The 22,924-nt window shown below is 37.5% G+C and overlaps 1 protein-coding gene across 1 annotated transcript in view; it reads right to left on the bottom strand.

The window, feature by feature from the left end:
- LOC128860935 (guanylate cyclase 32E) overlaps nt 1–22,924 on the bottom strand; it is a 192,551-nt gene that overhangs the window by 145,097 nt on the left and 24,530 nt on the right. Inside the window, exon 2 of the mRNA XM_054098735.1 lies at nt 4,627–4,738. The gene's annotated coding sequence lies outside the window, so the exon portion shown is untranslated. The remainder of the gene's footprint in view (nt 1–4,626; nt 4,739–22,924) is intronic.

Below are 22,924 nucleotides of genomic sequence, written 5' to 3'. Positions count from 1 at the left end.
AATTGGTATGCATTGTTAATGATCAGTTATACCGAACTACTTTAGAATCAATGGATCCACAATCTGTTCATAAAATTGATGTAGTATTTCATGATATTACTCGCTATGAACCACCTTGATCAAACAGTTCCCGGAACAACCGCCAGGTGACACTCTAAGTCTACTGATTTGAGTTCTCTTCTTTCAGTTCGGTTGCCACATCTCTGATTATTATTCTTACCAAAAATTTTTGTGAAATCACTTGACATTTGAAAAAGTTACGTCGTCTTAAGTAAATCTACCACTGCAAGTGTTTTCGATATTTTAGAGTTTTAAAAATTGATTTAAGTTGGAAAAAACGAGTTTGTATTAGATTTTGCATTTAGAATGGATTTAATGGAAATGATGTTGGGAGACTGTTTCGGTAATGATATATATATATATATATATGTATATATATAATTGGCGCGTACACCCTTCCTGGGTGTTTGGCCGAGCTCCTCCTCCTATTTGTGGTGTGCGTCTTGATGTTGGAATGGAGGGACCTACAGTTTCAAGCCGACTCCGAACGGCAGATATTTTTATGAGGAGTTTTTTCATGGCAGAAATACACTCAGAGGCTTGCCATTGGCTGCCGAGGGGCGACCGCTATTAGAAAAATGTTTTTATTAATTCTGGTGTTTCACCGAGATTCGAACCTACGTTCTCTCTGTGAATTCCGAATGGTAGTCACGCACCAACCCATTCGGCTACTTTAGGAAAACAGGCGTTTGCGAATTCATTGAAAATTAATAAAACCATCAATAGAATAAAATAAAAGTGGATTCATAACCGCTAATTAGCCACCAGAGTGTTATCAGAGAACTTGAACATTGCTTATGGATCCGTTCAAAACATTGTAGTTAATGAGTTGGGTTTGCGCCACGTTGCTGCAAAGTTAGTCCCAAAGAACCTGAACTGCATGTAAAATGGGGCCGCATTGATATCGCCAAAGACATGATTTTCAAGACCGAATACGACCCAACATTCATCAAACTGGATGCATCATTACTGGAGACGAGACGTGGATTTATGAGTACGACATGCAATCCAGACATCAGGTGAGTGAGTGGAGAGCTCAGAATGAACCAAGGCCTATAAAACCACGTCGTTGTCAGTCAAAAAAGAAAGATATGCTGACGATTTTTATGGATTACACCATGAATTTTTGCCAGAAGGTCAGACAGTTTTAGATTTATATTAGGCCGTTATAAAACGTTTAAGTGAATTCGCCAAAAATGAAAAGGATTTGTGGGAAAATAACTCGTGGATTTTGCACCATGATAACGCACCGCAAAACGATGGAATTCAACTGATATAAATGCCTGCGACTTTTTCTGTTAGAGCTGTTTTTCCTTTTGACCACTACGTGGATCGCGTTTTAAGAGCTGAAAGTACAATAAGTAATGTTAAAGTAAAATTGAAGACTGCTCTGAGGGCTACACCGAAAATAGAGTTTCAGAAATGTCTCGACAGTTGGAGATAAATGTGTTGCAACTGATGGCGAGTAGGGGACTGCTTTGAAAGTTATAATATCACTTTTGTGGAATAAATTTATATTTTGAAATCTTTGAGTATATTCCGGGAATTTTTTGATTAAAGTGGAATTTTTTCCCTCTGCGAATATTCATAATTTGGCTCTTAAAGTAATTTGTGAACTCTCTGAATATATTTCGAGCCGTTTAAAGTTTATGACATACAATAATACGACCCTTGCGACCGCCTTGCCTATATTCCAAATGTATCTGTTCATAATTTTCAAGCCATTAAAGAGGTAATTTTTTAAAGATATTTATTGTTTAACGGCGACTCATTACGGCTTATGGAATCCTACTATGGGGTTGATCAAGCACCAGCAATACCTTGCAAATACAAAGGTTTCAAAGCACAGTCTTGAGATGTGCAGTTAACGTGCCTTGGTATTGAGCCAGTTGTCCTGATTACGTCATGTCGCACATGAAGTGACTCTCTCACCATGTTAATAGCGAAGCTTCAGCTCTCACCGATTCGGATGAATGGAACGAAAAACTGATGCGTAAAAAGCCGCACAACCTCACGCAGCCATCAAACACTCTGCAAGGGGGGTGCAGAGCATCATAACTCATTTGTATAACGCAAAGCCCTAAACGAATTGTTCGTTAGTTACTTATATCAACTAGTTACAATGAAAATTTAAATAAAAGATAAAACAAATAAAAAAATATAAAAAAATTGGTATTGTATCCAAAATTTGTTCCTCCACTTTAAATTTTCTCTACTGGGAATACAATTTTTTATCACTAACGCTTTTCAAGTGCCAAATAAGTTATACAGGGTTACCGAGAAAGTTGTTCCAGATACTTAAGGGCATTATCGCTTAGGTCACTTCTGATTAATTTGACTATATGGCATAATTTCTAAAATTAAAGGTTACTTAAAAACATATTTTTGTTGCTTGTATGTTGGTTTTTTTTTATATTAATATTATGTCTGAGACCCGATTCTGTTTTTGTTGTTAGGTAAAGAGTACGCCAGTTAATAAACATCGTCAAAAAAATTGTAACCAAGCTCTGACAATTAAAAATGGGTGCTTGATAAAATTTTGAATTTTCTTATTTTCGCCATCATCATTAAAAAAAAAAATTTTATGGAAACTATTATTTTGCAAATTAGTTTAAATACTAGTATGTTCTTTCAGCTATCCAAAAATGAATAATACTTACTTACTTGAAGTAGTAACCCGTACGCGGACTGCGGGCCCCACTAGTCGAGAGCAAAATTTCATAAGAAGGACATCATGTCATATAACCAAATCAAACTGAAATTACCTAAGTCACAATGTGTTTAAATATCTGGGGCGCCTTTCCCGGTAACCCTGTATACTACATTGAGCATTTACAAGTGTATATTGGTCTGCCCGCATGGCTTGGGGTATGCTTGCAAATTTAACCACAATAGTACGAAGCTTCCCGCTGGCAATGCACAAGTAAATATAATAACTTTTGTATTTTCAATTTGCGAACATCCCCCAACCGGAACTAAAACTGTGCAACACAATAATATCATAGTGCCAATTTGGATCGCTTAAGCTTTATGCTCGAATTGTTTCCATGTGGGAAATACAAAATTATTTTCAATGCCAGTTGCAGTGTTTTAACTGCTTCCTTGCAATTATAGTTTTTGTTAATTTTGTTGCTTTGGTTGTATTAAGTACACTTGTCTGCATTCATGTATAGGGTTTTCGAAAAGGGTGAAGTATTTATGAATTTTTATGCCAGTACATGTAGAATAGACATTGTTCAGGCGACCACCGTAGCCGAATTGGTTGGTGCGTGACTACCATTCGGAAGTGCTCCAGTACGAATCTCTGTGCATGAAACTCCAAACGATAGAAAAGGCAGGCAATGGCAAACCTCCAATTGTATTACTGTCATCAAAAAGCACCTCATAAAAAAGCACCCACCGTTCGGAGTCGCCTTAAAACTGGAACAAGATTTAACGAAAAATATCAAGGCACATACCACTAATAGGAGGAGGAGCTCGATCAAACACTAAAAATGGTGTAAGCGCCGATTACTTATATATTTTCTTAGTTCTGGAAACAGATGGACATCATTAGGGGCCAAATCTGGTAAATACGACGGGTGTTCCAAAAATTCGAACTTTAATTCATAGATTTCAGCCATTGTCAAAATGCTCTTGTGGCACTGTGCATTGCTGTGATGAAAAATATTTTTTCTTTTGCAAACTGGGTCCTTTTTCCCGAATTTTTTCCTTCACCTTATCTAAAAGATTACAATAATATTCAAAATTTATTATTTTACTAGTTTGCAAGTAATCCACAAACAAAATTCCTTTTGCATCCCAAAAACCAGATGGTAACACCTTCTTGGTCGATTTCTGGACACGAATTCGTTTCGGAACCAAAGAGCCAGATTCACACCACTCTTTAGCCTCTTGTTTTGATTGAGGATCATGGTGAAAGACCCAAGTCTCATCCATAGTGATGAACCGATGCACAAAATCCACTTTATCCTTTCGAAAACGCGCTATATTTTGCTGAAAAAGTCGCATTCATAAGTGTTTTTGTTCCATTGTTAGCGAATGCGACACGCATTGTGCACACAGCTTTCTGAAACCTAATACTTCAGTCAAAATATTCCTTACAAATCTCTTTCAGTCACTGCACGATACTTGATTTTTTCCATTGTAGAAAATACTGTGACGTCGATACTAAATGACTTGTAATGAATGAATTGACAGATTGAAATGAAGCTTCATGGACGTTCATATGAAGAGTATACCAACATAACAAAAAAAACTGTGGGCTAGTAGCAACGCCCCCTTTTATCGTACCGCAAAACATGTTTAACATCCTAGTAATCAAGTTTAATAAGCACGCGCTCCTATATCGTGCAACTTGCTCTTGCTATTTGGCAACAGTGACTGAATAATAAAAAGCAGATGTAACAGACGCCGCCACTGCTAGTCAACATCGATCCGTCCCTGTTAGAAAACCCTATAATTGAATGTGAGGCTTTTGCTGCTGTTTGTTTGGAAGTGTTGTAATTTTATCACTTTATCTGTAAATGGCATTTGTGTTTTGAATGTTTAGCGATTTTTACTTACCTAGTTATGCGCCGTAAATATATTCGTGCAACATTTCTAATCCGAGTGTTTGTAAATTATTTTTCTTATATTCTATTATATTTATCGATCCTTCATTTAATTGCTGGAAATCCTGAAATAAGCAGAAAATTGTTATTTTTAAAAAACTTATATAATTTGTGGTTAGTAATTCTTATTCAATTCGTTAAAAGATTTATGATATTATATAAATGCATAAAAGTCATACCAATTTGTTCAACCTCTATGAGCTTGTGTAGCTTATTTGAGATGGCCTTAATAGATGGTTTATGTTTGAGAATTATCAAATTTGTAGACAAACATTAAAACATGGTTTATAAAAATATCAGAGAAATCTATATCTAAAATATTTTAACTTCCAATTAAAAACAAAAGATAGTAAAACTAAAGCTATTCTAACTTCATGAGAAATAGTCTGAGCAACAGCCCGTAACCCTGTTGTAGACAAACACTAAAACTAAAAATAGATTTATCTGATATTTTTATAAACCATTGTTGCAAAATAATTTCAGGGCAAATGAATTTTTCAGTCGCTGAGTTCCGCAATGTGCCTTTTATGTATTTCAATATTAAAAAAAATGTTCATCTGGCATTGGTAGAAAACAAAGGTGGAAAATGCTTAAAATTATCTCGATACTATTTGTAGTTTCTGAAATTAATTGAAGTATGAGAAACATAACATCAGAAGTAATATTTTCCGATTTTTACAATTCGATCTCATCAAATATCGCTTTCATAGAGTATGCAAGCCTTTTGCAAGCCGTGAAAATTTGATCGGCACTCAGCTAATTCAGTTTAGTTATAAAACTAAATCTATCCTCTATTTGATTTTTTTGTCATCCATATTATTAGTTTGGAGAAAAAGAAGTCCATTATTTTCTCGGTAGAAGGCTGTAGTGGTCGACATCTCGTAAAGTAGCGATCAAACAATTTAAAGTTTACGCTCTTGCTTGCTAAAGTGCTAAATAAAAATATATCGCACCATAAAAAAGTGATTTTGAGTGATGGAAATCTATATTTGGCAAAAATATATACATATCTTCTGATATGGTGATTAATTTTGCGCCACCTTGTCACTAAGCTTGGATGCATCTGGACTCTTTGTGGGCTCTGAAGAGAAATGTGACATAAAAACAAAAGGAAAATATTTGGCCTTAATCAAGTGAGAGAAAGTGTATTTAAGAAGTACGGAGACACGAGAGCGATCGAATGAGGCAGGACATCTTTTTAACTGCAGATACTCAAACTCCTACAGTGGAAAGGATTTTAGAAAAATTTTGCTGAAAACAAGCGACGAGTCGAAATCAAATTATAGTTGTTTTTATTTTCAAGCGATTAATTATCTATATTTGATCGATTGTGATTTGACCTTAATTTGTTTTCATTAAAAAAATGTATTTTTGTTTCGTCTTATAATCAATTTTGTTCAGAACCTTGAAAGATTTTTTTCAAAGTAAAAATTTAAAAGCAAACATTTTTATTTGCGGAACCGTTATGATGAAGTAGAAAACCATAAAAAATATGCCTATTCTATTCATTAATTTCTCATTTGCTTTTACTCTGCTATTCAGCGATTTCCGAGACAACTTTTCCGAGCAAAACTAGGCATTATTAAATTGAACTCTGAGTCATTGCTGTAAAAAGGTGAAAAATTTAGTGTTTAAATGAAAAGATTATCTATGAAATACATTTGCAGAAGACGAAAAGCTGCAATCAAAAAGGAAGTGCATTATTTTTCTTTTTTTTTATTATTATTAATGATGTGCTTTTATAGAAATTGAAAAACAAAATGAAAACTGCTATTTTCTACCAAAAAAAAAAAACATAAAAGTCAAATTTAGCTTTTATTTTTTGACTGGAAAAAATTAAAATTTCAGTTTAGCTGTTATTTTCTATTAAAAAATCGGTGAAAAAATATCTGTTAATTGCTGACTTTTTTGTCCAAAGAATTAGTATAGCTTAGCTAAAACGCATCCCATTGCTATAAAAAAATGCTAATTTTTTTATGGAAATTTCGAAAATAACCACTATATAATCACCGATCCCTGATTTTACACGCTTTCCATATATTGGCTGTTTGGCCTTTTATGGTGTGCATTTTTGATGATTTTCCACAAACAGAGGGACCTACAGTTTTAAGCCGCCTCCGAACTGCAAATGATTTACTATGAGGGGCTTTTTTACGACAAAAATACACTCAGAGGTTTCCCCTTCCCCACCTGGACTTCCGAATGGTAATCACGCACCAACCCATTCGGCTGCGGCGGTCGCCTTTCCATAGTCATTTTTTAAATAACAAGTAGATTTAGATTGAATAAGTAAATAGGAAGCATAAGTCCGTACCTCATTGCTTTAAAAACACCAAGAGAAAAACACCACAGCATACTAAAACAACAATAAAATATTTCATAATAACTTAAGTTTGAGGCTACACAGCCAAAAGTAAAGTAGTACGAAAACAAATTTTTTTGTACCGTTATAATCGCTTGTATATTCTATCATTTCTACAATAAATAAGAATTATCAATATCACACAAGCTCATGCTGAGTCTGATACCAGCTAGAACTAACGAGTCTCCCACACTGTGCAAAGGAGTGTTTTCAAAAACACAGTCATATCAGTCACCTAAGCATACAATTTGCTGCAAACCAAATTCCCAGGAAGATCAATTTGGCGACTGCCAAGTTCGCGCTATTTAACACCTTTGAACTATTCTCTGTGACGGAACCAATCAGAAACAGTTCCAGATTTAAGAGATAAAAATCGAGACACAATTGACACGATAGAGCTCCAATTATGTTTAAATGACATGGAAAATTTCACTTAAAGAATCATGAACTATAAGCGAGTGCAAGGGGAACATTTGAAAAATAATAATTCTTATTCATATATTATATAGGTTCTAATGCATGGTTCAATAAATATATAATGAACTCTTGTTCGAAAACGCTTTTGATTTGAATTCAGGAAAGCTCAAACTTACAAGATCCTCTTTATGTACCTAATCGAGGTTCACTATAAAAAACTCTGAATTTGTTCGCAAACTGTATTATTATTCTAAAAAATAGGTGGAAAATCTCTGAATTCTTTGTATAAAAACTCAACTCATTTTCAACATTGATCGGTACTTGGCTTACATAAACACATATAATTGATCGTAAAAAGTGTAATGAGTAATGCGAAAAACAAAAGTAAATTTTTGCACAATTATTAAATTGAAATTCAAAGAAACAATTCGATAATCCTGCAGCCAACCCGAAATTACCCATAGAGAAGAATTTCTTTTCTATTACTAATTCACTTCCGTTAATAAGAGAAATCTGATTCGACTGATTCCACAAACTAAAGATTTTCATCAAGATAGCATTAGAGTAGAAACGGCAGCAGCTTTTAAGCTTTGGCATTTTTGTTTGCAATCATAAAATTCCCTAAATCGAACGGAAGCAGCGGAAGTTCATATTAAAGTTATTATGAAGTTATTACGATGGATTATGAAGCGTGCACAAACAGATAATGCAAAGCTATAAAAAATGGAAATGAATGAGAAAGAAGAATAACAGAATAACAAAATGAGTAACAAATGTTAGCAAACGCGACGAAGCATATGGGACGCGACATCAAAGCGGCAGAAGGCGGCAACACACCAAAGAGGAAATTGTGTGGCAGATCCCCGTGTGTCGTCCCCAAGCGCAACCCTAAAAAAGAGCACAAAATAAAATGGAGACTGTGAAAATTTAGATGTTATTACTTTTACTGACCTACGGGGAGGTGTAAAGGAAACTGTGAAAACGTTTTTGTTTTTTGTACTTAGTTAGTTTGATAGTTTCGGCGCTGTGTGTTAGGAAGCCATGGCATATTATTGTGTACTGTCGCTGACAGAACGCGCGCCTAAAAGCAAGCTTTGATTATCCAAATTGTTTTGCTTTTCATTTGGACGGTTTTATCCTTCAGGGTTTAGTGCATTTTTTATGTTATTGTTATTATGCGTTTAATCTGAAATTGAATCTCAGCAGTGGATTTTTTGTGTGATGAAAACAAAGTGTGTACATAAACATGCTCTTACTTGCATGGTTTGTATAAGTAAATGTTAACAAGTGGAACATTTGCCTTCGCAAGTAGAAAACTTCTTTATAAAAACTGTCTATAGACATAAGTTTCTGGCGGCCACAAATGATTAAGACAAATGGCACACAAGACTGAAAATGCCGTGGACTCAGTACGTGAATTGGTGTGCAGAGTCATTTTTCTTAGCCTTATGGTTTATACATAGCGGCAAAATGAAATTGCCATGCGATTATGAGCATCGATGGAAAAACGAACATTTACACACTTACTCTGCGGTAATCTATGAGTGATGAGGCTTAAGAGTGATTTGGTATGCGAAAAAAAAAACAAATAAGTTAAGTTCTGCTCCTAACGGGTGAACGCGAGAAATGAGCTTATTTTTAAGGCTTACAAAGAAATGGGAAATATTCGGCACATGCATTTTTATTACACTTCAAAATTTATTTTTTCAGCAAATCTGTTGCCAATTTAACCAAAAAAATATTAATAAGAAATTGGCGCGTATACTTCTGTTAAGTATTTGGATGAGCTCCTCCTCCTATTTGATGCGTGCGCCTTGACGTTGATCCACAAATGGAGTGATCTACAGTTTTAAGCCGACTCTGAACGGCAAATATTTTTTAGGAGGTTTGCCATTGTCCCTCGGGGATCGACCACTATTAGAAACACGTTTTCTTTATCCGAATGGTAATTACGCACCAATCCATTTGACTATGGCGACCGCCTAAAATTCTTTAGATCTAATAAGAGGTAAATGACAATCACAGTCAGGTCGCAATCAAAACGTTTTTCTCGTGTGTGATAACACCCGCATTGGACCTTGAGTGCGCTAGCTGCGGAAGCATTCGATTCGACATACGAATAGAGGAAGCAACGGCCTAAATAAACAAGTGTTGGCAGCAAAAATTGCATTTGTTTCAAAGCACTTAAAAAGTATGAGTAATACCGCGTTCATATAGGGAAACTTAGGTTGTTTCAACTTTGCTTACAAATTGTTTTAGCTTTTAGTCTGCAGCGAGCATCAACATAGAGAAGAACGAGAACACAAACCGCGTGGACTCTGTTCTTCTCCTTTCCTCGTCTCAAACAAAGAATGTCATAACAGCCTACCTCTTGATGAATTATTTATATACGGATTTAAGTGAATTATTTATTGTTCCGTAATGAACACTGAATAATATTGTAAGTAAAATATTATAGCGATCGGCACGTAGCGCATGCCTAAATCTCCACCGCAAAGTGTGAGTAGAAAAAATAGAAAAAATCAAGAGATGCTTGGTACCAGTACAAATTAGCCCTATTCCACCACCTAATGAACTAAAGCTGATCGATGGGCTCAAAAAAAGTTAGTCAATAGCATCGGACTTCAGTATTAAACGCTCCATACAAGAAACTTGTTTATTGTCAGAATTAACGATATTAGCGCACCATATAATATGACTACTCTATAATCTCCATTGCCTATTTAGTCTAAAAGAAAACATATCACTAAATATAATTATTCGTTGTATTTTATGGCTGGCGTTTTGCAAGTACAAAAAGTTATCGGATAATTCGAAAACTTGTTTTTCAACGGTGATGTGGATGGCAAACCAGTGGCAGTCTGAAAAAAAGTTGTATTATGACGCATCGTCTTTGCCATGGTTGGGTATTCGTTTGCAGCACCCATAAGATAGCACTTTGTGCGCGCTGTATTTTATATGCCATCCATTCCGCATTGCAGTCTAGAGTAGATTGGCATCATATTGAAGAACTTTCGCTTAGGTTTCTAGCATAATCCTAGGACCCTCCAATGACTCTCCAAATTTGTAATAGCGTCGCAGAAAGTTATTTTTTTAACACGCTTTTATTAGCTCGGGTTGTATGTATGTGTGTATGGATGAATGAATGAATGTAACGGAATCTTTGAGCTCAATTTTCACTGGCTTCTAAAAGTCTGATCGATTTGGAATTTTCCACACCTATCAAGGACCGATGACAATGCAATAATTTGATAAAAGTTTTCCATTATCCTTATTAGGATTGCCAGGATTAATATTTTCTTTTTTAGATCTTCTGTAGAAGAGTAAGAAAGACAGAGCTAACGCGCGGTCTGCGCATGCCTGCGCTCTCCGAGTTACTCTTACTGATTTCGAGAGTCTACGACTTACTCTTTCGAATTCGAACTTGCTCGGGCACGCGGCATTGCAGTCCGAATAGAAGGCTAAAACGTTTTCCGGGTAGTTGCATTCTCACTTTGTATAGTCTTTACACATGCGTAGATACTACAAGTCTCATACACGCAATTTTACTCTATTCAATGATCATATAAGATGAAATAATTTTCATATAAGATGTAATTTTGTTAATTACAATAAAATAATCAAAACATAAATTTTGAAACTAAACAAAAAATTTTGGCAAGAAAAGAAGGAATTTATCATGACCATAATTTCATTTATAAAATCTTATCGATTAAAGTACAATTCACAACAAAAATGAACTAAAAAAACCAACTGGAACTTTACATCTCGTTTTGATTGTGTCAATATAATCCACGGTCTCCTTTTTCTGTGCTGAGAGTATCTATTCTGTGTCAAGGCCAATGCTGGCCTATCTTTGGACATATAGTCGGTAAAGAAGGAATTAAATATAGCACAATTAAGTCGGACTATAAATCAATGACTAAATGAAAACAATAATTTTCATTCAGAAAAACAAGGCTCGACCTTCAATCATTGATCTATAAGGGAAAAAGTATGTAACATATTGATTATGTCAGTATATTTTGTTGTTACCTCTCCTTTTCAGGAGTGGGGTAGCCGTTTCTCAGGCTCCTCCACGAAACAAGTTCTTGATTCCGATTACATCTTTATCACGGCCGATAACTGCATAGCTTTAGACTCACAGTCGATAAGAAAGCAATTAAATATAACACGAATATATCGAATCATTAATTCACTGACTGCAATGATAACCATATGTAATTTTCATTCATAGAAACGAATCTCGACGTTCAATTAACTATTTAATGGAAAAAAGTCTGTGGAATGTTAATTATGTCAGTATATTCTGTTGTTATCTCTATATTTCGGGAGTGGGTAATTTGCGCGCCCGTTGCCTACCTTGGATGGGGTAACCGTTCCTCAGGCTCCTTCTCCGAGGACGAAGTTCTCTCTCCCGATTACTTCTGTATGAAGGTCAATAGCTTTGGATTTTCAATCGATAAAAAAGAATTTTAGGATTCCAAAATAGCAATCGGAACCCGGCATACACAGATTTTTTCACGTAAACTCATAAAAAATCAATGACTTAACATAACTAAACTTAAAATTTCTACATCAAGTAAAGTGTTAGGAAGTTAAAAAGTAAAAATTTCCCGCGTGCGCAATGGCCTGCGCAGCACTCACACTAGGGAGTTTGAGCCTGCCCTTACCAGTTCATTCCTGCAACTGACGCGTCGGCCGCTACGAACTATCCGCCGCTGCCTGAGTCCACGTAATCTAACACTTTCTTTATAGTGACTCTTCGCGTCGGCGATATATAAGTATATGGAAAGGTGAAATATTTAGAGCGTCACAATCGACATAGGTTAGAGTTGGACTGTATAGGTTATACTTGTGCTGATCATCATATCTAGTCGTGAAAATAAAAGTAGCAGAACAATAGACATCTTATGACAGAACCATACAAATACAAACTAGGTTTGCATTAATACAGACGATACATAAACTCGTACAAAAAATTTAATTATTCGAAAGTTTAACTGGACTATCCAGCTATATCAGAAATTGGATCAATACAACGATATTTCATAACTCTGCAATATTTATCGTATTGTAAGATGTTGAAACATCGATGTGAATAAAATTCCTCCGGAATTACATGAATAGTTCATCATTTAGATAATACATCTCTGTAGACGCTTTGCGTACTTGCCGTACAATTTAACAGCTTCATTGCACACACTACACAGAGTTCACGTGATATTCGAGCTTTTGCGCTTAACGAAGTAATTCTCGACTTAACAACTATTCGTGGGAATAAAAATGACGCTTGAAACTACAACACAAAATAAGAGGAGATTGGCTGAAAAAAGAACTCTTGAAACTGCAACACAAAGAAAGAGGAGATTAGCGAAAAAGAGACAAAACTTTTGAATTATTCTATTTGTATCTTAATTTTTGTTACAATTCTGTTCCGAGGTAGTTGTCTATGACTGATCGTTCGATTTGCTATTACTTCATTATAGGTCTCTTTGTCATTAAAATTTATTTTCTACTTTTTAGTTCGATTAGCAATAAACGCGTGTTTTTAACTATTTTTTATTATTTTTGTAGACATTCTATTTCAACGAATCTTCGCTTTCGCCATAACCTCTATTAACCCAAGTTTTTTTCCAGAAATTCAAAACAATGAAAGATGTTCAAATTCGAAAATATCACTTTGCTAGAGTGTAGGTCCAAATTTTCCTTTGTCATACTTACCGTTTTTGGCTATGAAAGGGCATTTCGAATGAGCTCCAATTTCTAATGTAAGATTTCTTGAATCTCTCGAAAAAAAAATCTCCTGAATTTCTTGAAAAGCTCTCGTTTCGCTTGCCTTTGGCTAAGTCCAGTATTTTTAAAATAAATTCTCAATGGCGATGTCTTCGCTTTTTGAGGTGATTTTAGTGAAACCTGTGCCAAGCTTATCATCGCCATTACCGTCAACCTTAAATTCTTCTTCTTCTTCCGGTCCTCAATCCCTTGGGGGACATAGGCCATCACCTCAAACTTACTTGATTTTTTTAATGCACTTAGCAGTCTCAGCTGTCGAATTCACAGGATAATTTGCCAGGAACACCGATTCAAAACGCTTTTTACACAAACCTTCTGCGCTATGCAATTATTATTTACGTGGATTTTAAGATTTATTGCTTTATTGGTACCGAAAAGACTACCATTCGGGGTGCACAGGTACGAATCTCTGGGCATGAAACAAGAAATGGCAAACAAAGTTTTTTCTAATAGCGGTCGCTCTTCGGCAGAAAATGGCAAACATCCGAGTGCATTTCTGCTATAAAAAAGCTTCTCACCAAAATCATTTGCCGTTCGGGGTCGGCTTAAAACTGCAGGTCCCTTCATTTGTGGAACAACAGCAAGACCCATACCAACATTATCATACGCAGTAATCATAGTAGGCAAATTTTGTTTGTGAAACACACTAAAAATTCTACTTTCGCGTTTCTAGTCCTAGCCCTGAATATGTTTAAGCCAGCAAATCCTTTGGCCAATCTCGTTAACCCTCACAGCTAAGCGTTGCTTAAACTATCCAGCTATCAAACTTCCAAGAAGAAAAAGTTCTGCTCTAAGATTCGTCCTCGATTATATTGCGTTCCCAAAAATTACGCGAGCTTCCAATAACAATAAACACCCCTCAATAAACAACACAAAACCATTTTAAATAACACAACTTCTCCGCCCAGCTGCTGGCAGGAAATTGATTACACCGATACAGTAAATTAAGCAGGCATTATCTGTGGCTTAAGTGCAGCACTCATCCTCAATAAACACACAGAAGTCTCAGTCAGTGCGATTTCGCAGAGCCACATAACAAATGTGCGCATTAAGAGGAAAAGTTGAATTTTCAGCTTAACCCCTGACAGCCAACCAAACTTTCAACAGTCACAAATCAACAAACTACATAAATGCGATTGTCATTCAGCCAAACTATGTAGATAAAGCAAGCGAGCAGGCAAGAGATGGCCACAACCCGTCGTGCATCAGTTTTTCTGACCGATAGTCAGTTCGCCACTACAATAACAGATGATGACCAGAGCAATCGTTGTAACAAGCTTGTGCGCCACGCCGACTTCCGAGCACATGCTTTGGGCGGTTGCCACTAATTCACTACTATCTAATGCAGCCACTGCCTCGGCCGTCACTCGGCCACCACCCGCACAGTGTGGCGCTTTCGGTCTACTCCTTTGCTGTTGCACAATCATTGTGCGGCAATTGCATGCAATAAATTTTATCAAGTGCACTTGTGGAGCAGCGTAAAGTGGTTTAAGTCGGCGCCAAGAGCAACACTTTCATCCAATAATTGGAGATGGGTGTTGGAGGTGTGAGTCGGGAGAGGGAGGTGAATTAAAATCCATACGCCACCCACTAAAAGGCTTACTGCTAGTCGAGTGCGAAGAAGAGGCCACATCAGGAACGTTGGTGACGGCTGCCAGCTGCCAGTTGTATACAAATTGCTTCATATAGCATACTGTGCTGCTTGTGTTGTTGTTGTTGTGTTACATATTTATTTTTTTGCGCATTTCATTTTAGCATTTGTAAAACTCGTTGGACTAACTATTTAATGCATTTTTCGTTTTATTTTTGTTGAAACATTTGCTTTATACGAACATATTTCGTATTTACTTTCTTACTTTTTTTCTTAGCTCCACTCGCCTGATGTGGCAACAATATGCGGCACGCAGCGAAAATTGAAAAAGTTTTCACATTTTTTGGCATTTCACAGTGTGTAGCGAAGGTGGAAAATATTTGCTGCAATCAGAGTTTTTTTTTGTTGCAGTTTACGATGATGCGCTTTGAAGTGCCGTTGATGGCCTTTCAATTTTCAATTATTCCACGGCATGAAGTGAAAATTTCGCTGTCACTTCGATTGGTGGGCATTCCAAAGTAAATCCGATTTTCACCTCGACTTAATGGAGCTGTGCGTAAAATATGAATTGAACATTGATTGTGGAGGAAGATGGAAAAGTAGAAACAGAAAAGCAGAAACTATAACGATCCGCCGAGAAATGAAGCCGTCGACAATTTAAGCAGAGAATAATTTATTTTTGGGTGCACTGAAAAGACACCTTTATAGATAGCCCAATTACAAAGGGTGAGCTTTCAGCTGGTTTACCTTTAAAAATATTCAAAACATGAAAAAAGTAAATAAATAATGGGAAAACCTACAGTTTTAAGCCGAGATTGCACGGTAGATATTTTTTATGAGCGGCCTTTTCATGGCCGAAATGGACCTGGAGATTTGCCGACATTTTTTTCATTTTATTGTTTCATACACTGAGATTCGAACCTACTTACTCCGAATGGTAGGCATGCACCAACCCATTCGGCGACGGCGAAATAATGCTATAAATAAATGATTTCAAGTAACGCGTAAGCCCTTGGACTGCTTTGCCGTCGTAAAGCTCATACAACTCATTGCTCCATCGCCTACGACACTCTCCGTTGACAACATGCAAAGATTCAAAAATCTTGCGCAGAATCTTTCTCTCAAACACTCCAACGGACGCCTCTTCGGATATTGTCATCGTCCAAGCTTTTGCGCCATACGTTAGGACGAGCATGATAAGAGCTTTGTAGAGTGTTAGTTTTGTTCGTCGAGAGTGGGCTTTACTACTCAGTTGCCTACTTAATCCAAAGTAGCAGTTGTTGGCAATATAGATTCTCCGTTGGATTTCGAGGCTGACGTTATTATCGTTGCTAATGTTGGTTCGCAGATAAACGAAGTCTCTTACAACCTGGAAATCATAACTGTCAAAGTGCCACGAGTGCAGATACGCGAGTGGGCCGTTTGATGACACGAGGTGCCTCGTTTTGTCCTCGTTCACCACCAGACTAAATTGCTTGGCTTCTTTATGGTCATATTTCCTTGGAGCATGTCATCCGAATGGAAACAAACACTTCGGTTCTGAAAGTATTCGACGCGGTACTAGCTGCTGGCAGCAGAGGAAGAGGAAGGTCTCCTCTGCGTTGGAAAGATCAGATGGAGAAGTAAATATATGGCTCATTGGGTGTTGCCAAATGACGTCGGTTAGCACAAGAAAGAAACTACTGGCACCCTTTGTTAAACTCGCCCAAAATCGCTTAAGCAGTTATCGCTCCAATCAAGTAGAAGAAGAAGTTTCATTCAAATGGATGTCTCAGCTGACGCAAAAGTCCATCAGCGCTACTAAATTTTGGAAACAAATTTCCGATAGTAATGGGTAATGCTTTTGGCCTATATTTCATCGATAATGTTTAAGTAACCGATATTCTTCTGAATTTTCGGTGTAACAACTATCTCTATTGACACTCTGCAAAAAAAGTCTAAAAAGGTCCATTTTATACTTTTCAACACTTACACCGTTTTATTGCTGTTGTCTTTCTCACTTTTTACCTCGTGTAAAACTCACGACAACACTCATACATACAACAGATCTATTTCCAATTACGGCCTGATCTTGAAAACTGCCTTCTATGTCACTGTAGCAAAGAGGGAAAATTGTTCCCAAAGTATCAGTTGCTGTTTAGTTAGCTGGAATCCAATGTCTCTTTCTACCACGTGAAAAGGGTTAAGTGCCTTGAAAAATCGGTATTAATAAATGAATGGAGAATTTTTGTTAATATATTCTTATTGCCAATTTCCATCTCAACTTCGGTATGTTCAGGTAGTTTGCCGCCCAGAACTTCGTGGATATCAAGCAAATTAGATTAGAGTTTGGCATTGCTCATGCGATTTAATACTCCGTTGTATATTTTCCTGTATGAAATTCAATTAAAAAGTCAGCAAACTTGCTAATAAAATCACAATTAAATTAAATCGATTTACAGATTCTTTAGTGGAAAGTTCGTCTTGGATACGGAAGATCGAGAATGAGGAAAAGGTTGAGAAATCTCGATTAGATATGGGATTTGGCGAAAGTTTCACATACTTTAGAATAACTAAAAAGGATTTGGCTAATGTCATACTATATATTGTAGAAAAGTCACTTGAAGAACATAAAGGCTAGTTTTGATGAGAAAAAGAGAAGGAATGTTTTAAACATTTTACCTTTTTATCTTCCTTTCTCAAAAACATTGCAATAATTTGGCAAATGAAGTCTTTGCGCACAATGAGGTGTTATATGGACTCTTCTGCTCTGAAGTGGCATAAAACACCAAACAGATTTCTTGCTTTGATCTGCAAATAGGTTTTCCTGGGCTTTTATACCATACTTCCCAAATGGAATTTCTAGCAAAAAATTACTCGGAAACTTCCGGACTGTCTTTCTCAAAACAAAGCCAGTGGAGGGCTCTTCAAAATATGCTTTCGATTTCTCAATTCGCTTGGGTGTCGCGCAGAAAAGCCCGCTAGAATATGAATCGCTCCGTTGCCATGAAACCCTCCATGCAGTAAATTGTTATGAGAGTCAAGTGGGCTTGGGAAATGTTTGCTGTTGCTCACAATCCTTCATGCCCTTTTATAAAGCGTTAGTACAGCCAATCGTGGACTACGATGAATTCAGATTTCCAAAAACAAACTCAATCTTCAATTTCGAAAACCCACGCTCAGTCTTTTTGGAATATGGTACATTTACGTTTTGAATATCGCTGATTACAACATTAAAGGTTCAAATGGTGGTTAAAAATAGTGAAAATTTTTAAAGAAAAGTCTTTTAATCCTTTTGGAACTCATCAGATCAACATTTTAAATGTCTCTGATTACGATACGAAATTATGATTTTCAATATTCAAAATGGTTGATAAATTTCTAGATAAGTTTTCAAATTTCTTTGAAACCAGCTACTAGACTGTTTTACGATCCAATCTTCGCAAATAAATATATCGAGTTTCTAAATGATTAAAACCTTTTCTTGATGTCAAGCCGCACACTGCCAGAAAGACTATAGGGATACTTCGTGATTTGTTTTCTTTCAAATTAATAAGCCGTTTCGGAGATATATCCTGGCCACCCAGGTCACCCGATCTTACCACTATGGACATTATTCTGTGGAGATACCAGAGACCATCTCTGAGGTAAAGAAAATATCGTTCGAGAGGTTAATGTCATCCCGACATCACTTCTCCCGTGAGAGGCACGAAGTACGAAGGCCAGATTCCTAGAGCTTATCCGATGTAACAGTCAAGTTTTAGAAGAAATAATTTTTAAAAAACCAAATCCTCACTCGTCTTCTTTGTAATAGTTATGGACTCAACGCCATTCAATTTCCAAACTCGTAGCTGTGTTTATCGGTCACTGGATGATCGGTTGAAACGGCTAAGTTCACTGGGTGCTCCTTTCTTCCACCGTCTGGGACAGTGCGCCAACCTAAATCCAATCAACTTTCTCCATTACATCAACATCTCTGGCTAGCTGTGGATATCTGCCTGTTGGAGGTCTCATAATGGTATCACAACTTTAGCGCTACTTGGGTAATGCCAGAGTGGCATTTCAAGCATTTCTCCTACCTATCTCCCTACCTTTCGATTCCAAATTCGGTCACCGGTCACCCGGTTTATGTATATTTGAAATGTCTAAATGAAACGTATTATGACTCAGTAATGTTTCACTTCTAACGAAAACAGCAATAAAACTATTTGCAAGCACATCAAAATGCTTCACCTAATGGTGATGTGCGAAAAAATTTACTTCACAGTTAGCCATTAAAAGCAAAGGGAAAATATTTAAATTTGGGTCACTATTTTATGTTTCTAATAGCTGTATCTACCTTTAGTGTTGTTGTATTTCTGGTAAACATTGTACGCGCTTATGTGTGCGTATGTTTGTATGTATGCATATACACGACGTTGTTTTCTTATCACCTGTACACCTTCCTGTGCGCCTATCGCACACCCTAATTTGCAATGCAATAATAAACAAAAGGCAAAAATTCCAAACAAAAAAAAACTTGCAAAAAAGAAAGGCCAACCGCTGCTGAAAATGTGCGCGGAAAACAGGCATTTAATTAAATTTATGCCGGCTCGTAAGTAAAGTGTGAAAAATAGCTTTTCAATCAGCGGGCGATGGGGTGCGCCCGCCGTGCACTCTACTTAAGCCCATATCCGAGTACACACGTACATGTGTGTATGTATGTAAACGCATACAGGCGCGTTTCATTGTGTCACATAATGGCGATATGAAGCGCGCGCAATAATGGTTGGAAGTGAAAATTCAAAGCAGGCCATTGAGGCATGCAACCGCTTACGCACCAACTACGGGAGCTACCAACCCAATGATAGCAGTGAGCCGATATGCATTTCTTTGTATTTAGATGTGTAATATAGTTATCATAGACACCGTTGAAACCGCAACCGAATGCAGAATACAACTATACCCGCACCACCCGCAACTTTGTTTATGTTTTGTCACCGGCAACGGTAATTAAATTCTGCTGCTGTTGCCTGCTACTCAAACGCGAATAAATTCAACGAATTGTGATTCGCATTGCTTCTTCACTGCATTCAGTTAGCAGGGAAGTGGTCTACATAGTCTGTAGCTTTACAGAATTACACTAGTTAACAAATTGAACCACTAAACTGAAAAACTTGTCAAATTAATGATAACACAAATATGTTACACACGCGCAGGCAAGCAATGGGGCGCGTAAAGCTCAAAGTAAAGTAGAAAAGTTAATCAAAACCAAAACTGACTATAAACGATGATGATTAAGTGGAACAACATCAAGACGCACACAAATAGGAGGAGGAGCTCGGCCAAACACCCAAAAAAGGGTGTACCCGCCATGTATATATGTATATATATATAGAGTGATCAGATTCGACTTTTTCCAATAGAGGTTTTTTGACAGATAACGCGTGTCAAACTAAATACATAGTTTTTTAAGTATCCATTGACATTTCATCATGGACAGACTTACGCCTGAACAACGTTTACAAATCGTACAGTTTTATGAAAATCGACGCTCTATCAAAAGTGCTCATCACGCTCTCCGGCCAACTTAAGCTCATTTTTGACTTAAAGGGTACGTCAGTAAGCATAATTGGTGTTTCAAATTGATGTTTACGGATGGTCGAATTACGGCGCAGTAGCGGCCAAAATTTGGAAGGGATTATCATTAAAAAATAAATGTCAATAGTTCTACACAAAAGTAATAAAGATGGGATTTTTATTTCAATTTAAATTCCGATGCCTCTAAATTGATCACCCTTTACAATAGGGCGAATGCATTCAGTATAGGCGAGTTCGAAAATCTCCAGACGCCCTAAACTGTGAATATTCAGTTCATGTGTGAATTCAGTATTGTTATATGGAAGTAAAACATACACACAACAAACACCATCACACAGAGCCTAGAATCTTTCGTCAACAAATGCTTCCGCATCATCTGTAGAATATTCTGGCCGAACACCATCAGCAAGGACGCGCTGTGGATATCAACGAATGAGGAACCCATCCTATGGCAAATCGAATGCAGAAAGTGGCAGGGGATAGATCACTCGTTTAGAAAACCCACAGATAGTGCCACGAGAGTGGCATTGGACTGGAACCTGCAAGGGAGCAGAGGTCGCGGCCAGCCAAAGAATACTTGGAGAAAGTCGTTGTTGCGCGATCTAGCAGATACCGTCATCACATGGGACGGTGCAAAAATAAGAAGGAGTCTTGTCGAGGCCCTATGCACCCGAGCGGAGTGAGCAAGTAAAAAAATATATACAATAATACACTATTGATAGTTGGACTGGATAGCCAGACACGCAAAAGCACAAGAAGTGGATTTTGTGCATTGCTGCATCACTATGATTGAGACTTGGGTTTATCACCAAATCAATCCAAGAGGCTAAAGAGTGGTGTGAATCTGGCTCTCGGCTCCGAAACGAGTCGTGTCCGTAAACGGGCCAAGAAGGTGTTAGCATCAGCTTTTTGGGATGCAAAAGCAATTTTGTTTGTGGATTACTTGCAAACTGATAAAACAATATATTCTGAATATTATTGTAACCTTCTACACCAGCTGAAGGAAAAAAATCGAGAAAAAACCCCAGTTTTTCATCAGAACAATGCACCGAGTGACAGGAGCATTTTGACATGAATTAAAGTTTGAATTGTTGGATCGTCCTCCGTATTCACCAGATTTGACCCTTAGCGGCCTCCATTTGTTTCCAGACCTAAAACAATTCATGCGTGGAAACCATTTTTCATTAAATGATGAGGTCTGTGGAAGCGGATTTTACAGGCCTTCCAGATTCTCACTTCAGGGATGGAATTCATAATTGGAATCTCGTTGGAGCAAGTGTATGATGTTCGAGGAGACTGTACTTGCTATTCATTATTTCAAACCATAAAGTTATGAGCTATGTTCATTCTTTATTCAGAAGAGGTTGGATTCGAGCTGAGAAAGGCGGTAAAAGTCGTCTCTTGCCGGAAACATCCACTAAAGAAGTCGGAGGTGACACCCCCGCAACTGCCCGAAAAACAGGTGTTGCCCAGAAGAGTACTCCTTTAACCGCAAAACGGAATGCACCAAGTCCTGCCGCACCCGACTCTTCGAAGAAACTAAGAGTTCGAGAGCCTGAGAAATGGCAGGTGGTAAGCCGGCAAAAATCTAGGCCCAATACCGTGCCAAAAGAAAATGATGAAGCGCAAAACGATGGCGCAAGGAAGGCTAAAGCCAAACAAAAGAAGAGTGAACGAATATCAAAAGCAAAATCGGAGGCTGTGTTGGTAAAGCCGGTAGAGGGCCACAGTTATACTGAAATCCTCAAAAACATCCGTAAAAATACTATGCCAGACGAAACCACAACGGTGAAAGGCATAAGAAGAACCAAAACTGGCGCTCTTCTACTTGAATTCGAAAAGGGGAAAACAGGAAACCGTAAAAGCGGATCGGGTCCATTACAACTCTCAGACCAACTTCAACTGTAGAGATCAGAGACTTGGATGCCGTCACGGAGAAGAAGGAAGTTGATGACGCTGTGAGAAAAATGCTAGCTGGCACTAATGAAAATATCGATGTTAGGATCACAAAACCTAATCAGCGACAACAAGTACGGGCTTATGTTACTCTCACTATTGAAAGCGCAGAAAAGCTGCTTAAGCAAACTAATATCAAAATCGGATGGGTTAGTGCAAGGATGAGAGCTAGCACATCTCTGAAGCGCTGCTACCGGTGCTTCGGTGTCGGACACCTTCAATCAAACTGTAAAGGACCAGACAGAAGCGGAAAGGGTATATGCATCCGATGTGGAGAAGCTGGGCACAAAATGAAAGAGTGCACCAAAGAGCCCAAATGCTGCCTATGCACTGATGCCAATCGCAGCGAGTCAAAACATATGCCAGGCTCGGGCAAATGCCCGATGACAAAAGAACATGCCAAGACAAGATAAAATATGATTATACTTCAAGCAAATATGCACAGGAGTAAAAACGCAGACCTGCTAATGGAGCAGATGGTCTTAGAAAAAGGAGTTCAAGCAGTATTGATAAGCGAACAATACGCTCAATCCGAGAAAGCTTGGATCGAAGACGAGTCGGGAACTGCCG

Source organism: Anastrepha ludens, chromosome 4 (genome assembly GCF_028408465.1).
Source record: "Anastrepha ludens isolate Willacy chromosome 4, idAnaLude1.1, whole genome shotgun sequence".
NCBI classification, from domain to species: domain Eukaryota; kingdom Metazoa; phylum Arthropoda; class Insecta; order Diptera; family Tephritidae; genus Anastrepha; species Anastrepha ludens.
Note: the sequence above shows the minus strand (reverse complement) of the source record. Positions and strands in the feature narration are given on the sequence as shown.